Genomic DNA, 10537 nt, shown 5'->3' on the forward strand with positions numbered 1-10537 from the left:
TGACATAAAGTTGTTCTGTCAGCTCTTCTCTGACTAACCTCATTACTCCTGATTTTTCCCCAGAGGCTATTTCTACCCATTTTGTACAACTAGAGCAGCGTGAAAAGACTTAAATTTTTGCAAAGACTTGAGCCTAAGACATGAAGTACTGATTTATCCAACTTGTTTTTGTCTGAATGGCTGGCTGTTTTTGTACAAGAAACTCACTAAGAATAAACTGTCCAATTAGATTGTCAGAAATAATATTTCATTATTAAGGTCTGAGAAGGAATGTTTAAGGCATTTTTAAACGTTATCACTAAATAGTATTTTTACCATGCCATTTCAAGTTATTTAATTTTTATGCAGAAATTAAATATGGGAAATGACCAGCAAATATGATGAGTATTAAAAGCAAAAATCATCATGAAAAGTGTATTGTTACCTTTACTGAGGCAGCCTATACTAATAATGTTTTTTAAAAATGGAATACATATTTCAATCACAAAAATTACTGATACTATTTCATAAACTATAGAAGTCCTTCATGATGATGTTTACCTATCTAGTTAACATTATTTTTCAAAAGCAATTTAAGTAATGTCCAAGAATTATTTAATAAATACATACTGGTTTCAGATTGATGTTATACTGAACAATCTGTTTATTACTCCATATGAAAAGCAGCAGCAAAAAAGTTCAGTTTAAAATACATATGAATCTGTATCAGAAAAAATTAGCAGTAAAAAGCTTATGGAAAGCATCCTATGATAATACTATTCATGGATAAGAGCCTTCTTTGAAATAGCTTCTCATTTCAAATAAAGACATTGCAATTCAACCGGATTTATGCATAAAATGAGATAATATTTCAAAAATGCACTACTAAAGTAATTACTCTGATAGATCTGGAAGCAGGTATTTGGCAAGCACTTCTCACATACACCACAGCTATAGCTTAACACTGAAAATAGAACACAGTAAGTAAATGGCATCTTCCCAAGTCATGTCTCTGGGATATTAATTTTGATATTAAAAATGCATATATCCCAAATAAATGGGCACTTTTCAAAATGTAGCTGCATTCCCATATTCTAGGACAACTCTAGTTGGATTTGGGGAATTTCCATTCCCAGCTGATTACTAGTTTAAGAACAACTCCTGGACAGATTCATTGGTCTTAGAAGTACTAAGAAGTACTTAAAGTTCACTGCTACTTATGTGTTTCTTTTAATTATGTTTTATTTCACTACAAAAATGATAATGCTATTGTTATATCATAATTCTAATATTAAGATTTTTTTTAGAAAATTGCCATTTAATCATCACATGAGAGAGCACTTAATATAAGTAATTAATTTTAAGACATTAGACTTAAAATATTAACTGTCAGTTGTTCTGCCCATTTCAGATGCTCAGATGCTGGCATCCTGAGGACAAATACAACCAGCATATCCCACAGATTTTCCTGCACCACCCTGAGCATGTGGCACAGTGGCTGGACTTTGCTGCTGTCACACAGAACAACAGCATCACACAGAATGGTTGAGGTTGGAAGGGACTTCTGGAGATCATCTAGTTCAAACCCCCTGCTCAGACAGGATCACCTACAAGAGCTTGTCTTGGACCCAGTCCAGATGGCTGTTGAATGTCTCCATGGATGGAGAACCCACAACCTCTCTGGCGAACTTGTTCCAGAGCTCTGTCACCCTCACCGTAAAGAAGTTTATTCTTACGTTCAGATACAACTTCCTGTGCTTCAGTTTGTGCCTGTTACCTCTCATCTTGGCCCTGGGCACCACTGAAAAGAGCCCAGCCCCATCCTCTTTACACTCTCCCTTGAGACATTTATACACATTGATAAGATTCCCCCGAGTCTTCTTTTCTCCAGGCTAAGCAGGTTCAGCTCACTCAGCCTTTCCTCACATAAAAGATGCTTCAGTCCCTTAATCATCTTAATAGCCCTTTGGTGGACGTGCTCCAGTAGCTCCATGTCTCTCTTACACTAGGGAGCCCAGAACTGGACACATGACTCCAGGTGTGGCCTCAGTAGGGCTGAGTAGAGGAGGAGGATGCTCTTCCTAATGCAGCCCAATGGCCGCCTTAGCCAAAAGGGCTAAGTTTGCTGGTGGACAACAAGCTGACCACGAGCCAGGACTTCCAGGTCCTTCTCCACAGAGCTGCTTTCTAACAGGCCAACCCCCAGCCTATACTGCTGCATAGGGTTACTGCTCCCTAGGTGCAGGACTCTGCACTTGCCCTTGTTGAATTTCATGAGGTTTTTCTCTGCCCATCTCTCCAGTCTGCCAAGGTCCCTCTGAATGGCAGCACAGCCCTCTGGCGGATCAGCCACTCCTCTCAATTTTGTAACATCAGCAGACTTTCTGAGGAGGCACTCTGTCCCTTCATGCATGTCACTGATGGATAAGTTGAATAAGACCAGATCTAGTATTGACCCCTGGGGGACACTGCTAGCTACAGGCTTCCAACTAGACTTTGCACTACTGATCACAACCCTCTGAACTCTGTCAGACAGCCAGTTCTCAATCTGCCTCACTGTGCAGTCATCTAGCCCACAATTCCTGAGCTTACCTATGAGGATGTTATGGGGCACAATGTCCAAAGCCTTCCTGAAGTCAAAGTAGATAGCATCCACTCCTCTCACCTCATCTACCCAAACAGTCATTCCATTAAGGAGGCCATAAGGCCATTGGTTAAGCGTGATTTCCCCTTTACGAGTCCATGCTGAGTACTCCTGATCACTTTCTTATCCTTCATATACTTGCAAATGGTCTCCAGGATGAGCTGCTCCATCACCTCACCAGGGATGGAGGTGAGGCTAACTAGCCTGTAGTTTCCTGTGTTCTTCTTGCCCTTTTTGAAGACAGGAGTGACACTGACTTTCTTCCAGTCCTCAGGCACCTCTCCAGTTCTCCATAACCTTTCAAAGATGATTGACAGTAGCCTTGCAATGACACTGGCCACCTCCAGCACTTGTGGGTGCATCCCATCAGGGCTCACGGACTTGTGGATGTTCAGTTTGCCTAAGAGATCCCTAATCCAATCTTCCTCCACTGCAGGAAAGTCTTCAGACTTTCTCCAGACTTTCTCCCTGGTCTCCAGGACCTGGAATTCCTGAGGACAAATACAGGCTTGAAGTATATTTCTGGTAAAGAATCACATGGGAACATGTGGTGCTTGACATCTGCAATGACTAGCATTGGGCAACTAAATTTTGAATGCATGTGACTTCACTTTATGTGCCTGGCAGGCACTTCAAGTGGTTCACAAAATCAAATATCAAGCACAGTGTTTCTTTGGGATTGTCTTGCTCAGGAAAGTCAGGAACCACAGCTAGCTGACCCTATCTATTGCTCAGTTACACAAATGTGAATGGTGTCTGCTCCTTTCTCCCATGCTGAGCACAGCCTGCCTCAATTAACAAGGCACCCAGGGGAGAATTAAACCATGTTCTCAGCTTCCGCTGGCTTCCACAGTGTTGCTTCTGGATAGCTGCAGATACCACTGTGCACCTTGAGCATTCTGAAAGCTGCTTCCCATGTGGGCACTGAATGCTCAGCTCCAAAGATTCCCTTAATGGTGAACACGGTGGACTGCTGCTACTCATGCTACCTTTAAATGACTGGATGGATATATACTAGTGTTAGTAAAAATATCTGTAATTTAAGACAACTTTTCAAATTTATTAGCAGAAAAGCCAATGAAACCATTTATAAGCAGTCAGTTTGTCAGAGACTAAGATTCCCTCCTGATAAATTATACTTTGAAATGAATTCACTTGTTCTGAAACATTTTTAATTCATAGTTTAAAAAAATGTTTTCCATTTCTTAACATAAACAAGATATCAGTAAAGGTACATTTTTTATAAAACTGTTTATTCAAACAGAATATATTTGAGAGACAAATTTTCTTAATTTGCTAACTAATAATTTTTTTTGTTTAGTGCTAATCCTAACACCTTAATACCTTGTGGAGACTTATTAAAATACAAGAGAGTAAATTCAAATGAATTTACATACTACAGCCCTCTTAAAAGCACTTCCAGGAAGGGATTAATGTAAGAAAAAAAGGAGATTAAATTCATTTTCCAAACTATAACAAAAGATAGTGGGTAGTTCATAGCTGTAACCTGTATGAACAGCCATACTTTAAATAGTATTTTCCTGATTAAATAGTCATTTTTCCTCTAGACTGCTATATATGAGTGGGCAGAAAGTCTTCATCTTCCTCAGAATAGATAATTTGGAGACTTTGCTATATATCAACCTTAATTGTACTTCTTCTTGTAAATAAATATTGCAGGATTTGTGATACAGAGGATGCCAGAACTTTTGACAAACTTGTGTAGATTAACCCTGGAGTAGGATAAACAATGCTAAAACCTTTTGCATTACTGTGTGTCACAAAAATGGCCTGGGAGGAAGAGAGCATTGTAGAACCATGGTAGTGATACTGGATCATAGAGATTCCTCAGAAGAGATGTAGGCAGGCAGCGATCATTACTCAACCCCTAACCAGCTCATAGTTGAAGTGAAGCACTTTAACTCTCTGCTCCCTCCAACACTGTCAGTACTTATGCCTTGGATTTACTGTAGTAAATGAAATTCTGTATCCACAATAAATAATTCACTGTGTTTCAGTCAAAGTGGAAAAGAGGTTTTACTGCTGAATTCAATAGTAGCCGATTAGTTCATGATACTGCTCTTGACTGACTTGAAGAAAAAGAAACAAACCTGTTTTCCACAGTAAGATCAGAAATACTTGTGGAGTATGGATTATTGTTAAGATGTATATTGGAATTGTTTTTAGCTCATTAAGGAAAGAAAAATCATTAATATACTAGTGACAAAAATATTCTACTGAGGTAAAACACATGTATTAAAGCTAAAGGTGATGAATGCTACAGAAACTGAAAGTCAGAATTCTAGGTTAAATCACACAGAAGTATTATATTAAATATCTTACAGTTGTAAGTACTGTGGTATTTACAAAGTCTGCATTCCCTGAAGATGTACAAAAATATTTTAAAAGAACTATGTCTGCAAATGTAAATTGCAATGTGCATTGTGAGAGGTTAATTAGGAAAATGATCAAAAATAGTTAGACATGTTTCCTAATTTTAATTTTTTAATAAGAATTACGATGTTAATACCCTACTTACTATATTATATACTGTAGAGTCAATAATACCGTAACATGCTATTTAATAACACGAAATAATCAAATACAATTGATGAGGAGGAGATTTTACTTACTATCATTTAGCCTAAGTAATAGACATTATGACTCTCCTGTAAAACCTTTACTCCTAAATTACAAACAATTTTTTGCAAACTAATACAGCATAACTAGGCTGAAAATAGTGTGCACAAATTAAACTACTGCGATGTCCAGGTGATCAAAGGTAAAGCAGCTGTTTATGTTACCTTTCTCCCCTCAGACCAGACAAATAATTTAGAACAATTTAGTTGAGAGGAAAGTAGCAAAGTGGATACAGGGTATATTGCACTAAGATAAAAGAAAAATATAAGCAAAATGCAGATATGCTTTCACACTGCTAAAACCATTATAAGAAAAGGAACAGGAATATGCACAGTATTCACAGGGCATAAAAATATAGAACATTACTAAAGAGAAGATGATCAAGAAATAGCATGAAAGGTTAGGTGAAACAACAAATGCAAGAGAAGATAAGTAAAGCAAAATTAAAAAAAAAAGGGGGGGGGGAAATAACCATGCTATTATTTCAGCAAAGCTGAAGATCCTCTACTCTCTGTTTTTTACTGGTCTCTCTGCAAACAAAAAGATATAGTTCAAGATGACAGACAACATGAATGTACGGTAAGAAGGGTAAAGGTGATACACTCACATAATTACATGTGGCACTGTACATTGAAATTGGCCTGAAATTCCCTAAAATATTTTATACAATTTGAGTGATGAAAGTACAGGAGGGCTGTTGATAGACTTCAGCAAATCCAATACAAGCTAGGACAGGTTGCCCAGAGAGGCTGCGAATTCTCTGCCCTCACTTGCAGATTTTCAAGACCTGACTAGGCAAACCCATGAGCATCCCCGCATGAGTGCAGTGTAGGCCTGCTTTGGCCAGGGGGTCGGACTAGAGACCTTCCACGGCCCCTTCTGGATGGAGGAAGTCTTCAGTTTCATTATTTTGTACAAGCTATAACTCCGTAGGTGTCCACAAGCACTATCTCACTAATGCCGGTTAGCTGAGGTGCTCCTGTAACTGAAGTGTGCCTGGAGAAGTAACTTGCCTCTACTCTACAAAAGGTACACAAGAATTTTTGAATTTATAACAAGAAAACCAAACAGAAATAGATAACCATGAAGAGAGAGCACTGCTGATTAAAAAAATAAACAAATAAAATTAAAAAAATAAAGGAGAGATGGAAAAGCAAATACCTGAAAAGTTATTTCTTGCTGCATGTGAACTAAATATTTAAACACTAAACAGTATAATTCCTGTTCCAAACTGATTTTGGTGATGCAGCAGCAAAAAATGTGCATATCTGCTAAAATAAAAAGAATAATACGTATACAACAGCCATTCAAGATGGCCTAACTTGTATATTAGCTTTGCACTATATATAACTTTAAAATTTTGACTTGTCTTTATAATTCTTACATCTTTCACCTGCTCGGTCAGTGTTCATTGTTTCAACTCTGAATTACATCTCTTAGCTATTTTTAATGCCAGGTTACATAGTTGTAAAGGGCACAACAGATAAAATAGCTAAATAATGAAAGCGGAGTGCTTTTTAAAATACTCCCGTTTATTGTTTTAGCAACAAATTATTTTGCAGTCCCAGTTCCTCAGCTGAATACAGTGAAGGGTCAAGTTCCCAATGGTCATATGGTATGTAAGTAGTGCATACTGAAGTCAACAGAATTATTTTTATGTACTTTAAGCTTGAGCACATGGTTAAGACTTGATTCTTTCTTTTTCTTTTTTTCTTTCTTTTTTTTTCTATTGAGGTCAGTTTGACTTTTTCAATCTATTGTGCTTTCAGTCTCCATTTTTACTAACATTGTAGGCTGAGCAGGAATTTCACGTTTTTAAGGGGTGTGGTGAAAAGTGATTTTCTGCTTAAAAGTTTTCTCCTTTAATAGCTGCTTTCTAAAATACATCCTAGTTCATTCTGATATAGACTAATTAAGACTAAATGATAGGTAGCAACCACTGGTAGAGATCAGAAAAACTTCTGCAAGCACAGCTGTCAGAACTACAAACACCTAAACTATGGCAAACTTTTTGGTATCTGTGACAAGGGTGACAGTTTGACATTCCAGTCCCTACTCATATGATTCAGGTCTAGGATGATACACTTTTTCCTTTCCTTCCTCTTTTCCTCTCTAAGGCAGGAATAGTTCCTGGAGCAGGAGACAGTTTCAGTCTAGATCAACTTTTGTTTTCTCTTGTATTTTTATCTCTTGTATATGACACTGATCCCAGATGGGAGCCCAAGGTGAACATTCCTGTCTTTTTTCTGTCTCTTCTTCCGTACATAAGAATTCATATTTCTGACTTTCCTTTGCAACCTCTGAAAAGCTCCATCTCCACTGTATTTGCAAATGTGAATTTTGATCATGATATATGCTTTGTGTCAACAGTAATATGAAGTACTGCAGTAATGCAGTACTGCAAACCGTAACTGAAGAACTGAGTTACACCCTGCTAGCTTTTGGATTAACTAACAAATGGATCAATCTCACATGAATATGTGATCAGAACTGATATTTCCGAACAACAACTAAGTTTTAGGATTTCTACAAAGCATCCGCAATGCTTTGTAGCATCCGCAAATCCATGGGCCCAGATGGGATGCACCCACGGGTACTGAGGGAGCTGGCGGATGTTATTGCCAAGCCGCTCTCCATCATCTTTGAAAGGTCCTGGAGAACTGGAGAGGTGCCTGAGGACTGGAAGAAAGCCAGTGTCACTCCAGCCTTCAAGAAGGGCAAGAAGGAGGACCCAGGCAACTATAGGCCGGTCAGCCTCACCTCCATCCCTGGAAAGGTGATGGAACAGCTCCTTCTGGATGTCATCTCCAGGCATATGGAGGAAAAGGTGATCAGGAGATCACCAAGAGGAAATCCTGCTTAACCAACCTGACAGTCTTCTATGATGGAATGACTGGCTGGGTAGATGAGGGGAGAGCAGTGGGCGTTGCGGACCTTGACTTCAGCAAGGCTTTGGACACTGTCTCCCGTATCATCCTCCTAGGTAAGCTCAGGAAGTGCGGGTTAGACGAGTGGACAGCGAGGTGGATTGAGAACTGGCTGAAAGGCAGAGCTCAGAGGGTCGTCGTCAGTGACGTGGAGTCTAGCTGGAGGCCTGTGGCTAGTGGCGTCCCCCAGGGCTCAGGACTGGGTCCCATCCTGTTCAACTTCTTCATCAGTGACCTGGATGGGGGGACAGAGTGCCACCTCAGCAAGTTTGCTGATGACACCAAGCTGGGAGGAGTGGCTGACACACCTGAGGGCTGTGCTGCCATTCAGAGAGACCTGGCCAGGCTGGAGAGCTGGTCAGGGAGGAACCTCCTGAGGTTCAACAAGGGCAAGTGCAGAGTCCTGCACCTAGGGAGGAATAACCCGAGGCACCAGTACAAACTGGGGGCTGACCCGCTGGAGAGCAGCTCTGCAGAGAAGGCCCTGGGAGTGCTGGTGGATGACAGATTGACCATGAGCCAGCAATGTGCCCTTGTGGCCAAGAAGGGCAAAGGTATCCTGGGGTGCATTAGGAAGAGTGTTGCCAGCAGGTGGAGGGAGGTGATCCTGCCCCTCTGCTCAGCCCTAGGGAGGCCTCATCTCGAGTACTGTGTCCAGTTGTGGGCTCCCCAATACAAGAGAGACATGGAGCTAGTGGAGAGAGTCCAGCGTAGGGCTACGAAGATGACCAGAGGGCTGGAGCATCTGCCCTATGAGGAACGGCTGCGAGAGCTGGGCCTGTTTAGCCTGAGGAAGAGAAGACTGGGGGGGGGGGAATCTTATCAATGTGTATTAGTACCTGAAGGGAGGGTGTCAAGGGGATGGGGACAAACTCTTTTCAGTTGCCACGTGTGACAGGGTAACGTGTGACAGGGCAACAGGACAAGAGGCAATGGTCAGAAATTGAAGCACAGGAAGTTCTGCCTGACCGTGAGGGGGAATTTCTTCACTGTGAGAGTGACAGAGCCCTGGAACAGGTTGCCCAGGGAGGTTCTGGAGTCTCCTTCTCTGGAGATGTTCAAGGCACGCTTGGATGCAACACTGTCTCACATGTTCTAGGTGACCCTGCTGAGCAGGGAGGTTGGATTAGATGATCACCAGAGGTCCCTTCCAACCTTACTGATTCTATGATATCAAGTGTAGGTGGTCTCCACATACCAAAGATTGATCTGTATGTGTATGCTCATTTGGTGCCAGACACACACATAAGTTTTGTTTACATTAACTTTTTTTTATCAGTTTTCCTTGTCATTGAAGAGGATGTTTTATATGCACTTACCACATTCCTGTTATGCCTCAGCACTACTGTTTGTTAACAAAGTGTCTGCATTTTTGATTGTATTGATTTTCTTGTACAGGATAGCTTTTGATTTGAATTTCTGGCAACCATAGCAAAAGCTGGATGACCAGAGACGATTTGTGATTCAAAGAGAGCACCAAACACAATCTTAAATTTGGTATACATCTGGAAAGTATACATTTGAAGCAAACACTTCATGTGAAGAGGCTATATCCTACAACAAGATACCTTCTAACTTCTAAATATTTATAAAAATATTTATAAAATTCCACGATGATCTAAGACTGCACAAATACTGAGATTTTACATCATTAGTCTAAAGAAACTACTGCAACAATAAGATAAGTATAGACATAATCATAATTGCGTATTGCAGATAACTTTACAGAATTGCAGAATATTTGGAGTTGGCAGACACCTCTCAAGATCATCTTGTCCAACTGCCCTACTCAAGCAGGGTCACCTGCAGTGGGTTGCCCAGGACCATGTCCTGTCAGGTTTTGAATATCTCTTAAGGATAGAGAGCCCGCAACCTCTCTGGGCAACCTGCTCCAGAATTTAAGTACCCTCACAGTAAAAAAAAAAAAAAAAAAAAAAAAAGTTTTTTCTTACATTTGAAGAGAGTTTCCTGTGTGTCAGTTTGTCCCTGTTGCCTCTCATCCTGTCTCTGGGCACCACTGAGAATAGTCTGGCTCCATCTTCTTTACATCCTCCCAAGATCTCCCCCAAGCCTTCTCCTCACATTTCTTATGTCTTCTATCATCCTCACATACCAAATATTGTCATGAAAACCAGTCAAGTCTGGTCACTAAGAACTTACTCGGAATGCTCAATTAGATCAGAAATTCTATATTTATAAATAAAGATAATTGTAGAAGTAAAAATGAACAATTAAGAACTGTAAGCAACTTGATATATTAGAAGCCCTTCAAAATGCTAGGTAAATGTATGCTAGAAGGAGTTGATCACGTTCCTTTGATAGAGTTAACTGAATTTAGAATGAAAGT

The sequence above is a fragment of the Rhea pennata genome, chromosome 3 (assembly GCF_028389875.1).
Source record: "Rhea pennata isolate bPtePen1 chromosome 3, bPtePen1.pri, whole genome shotgun sequence".
Classification (NCBI taxonomy): domain Eukaryota; kingdom Metazoa; phylum Chordata; class Aves; order Rheiformes; family Rheidae; genus Rhea; species Rhea pennata.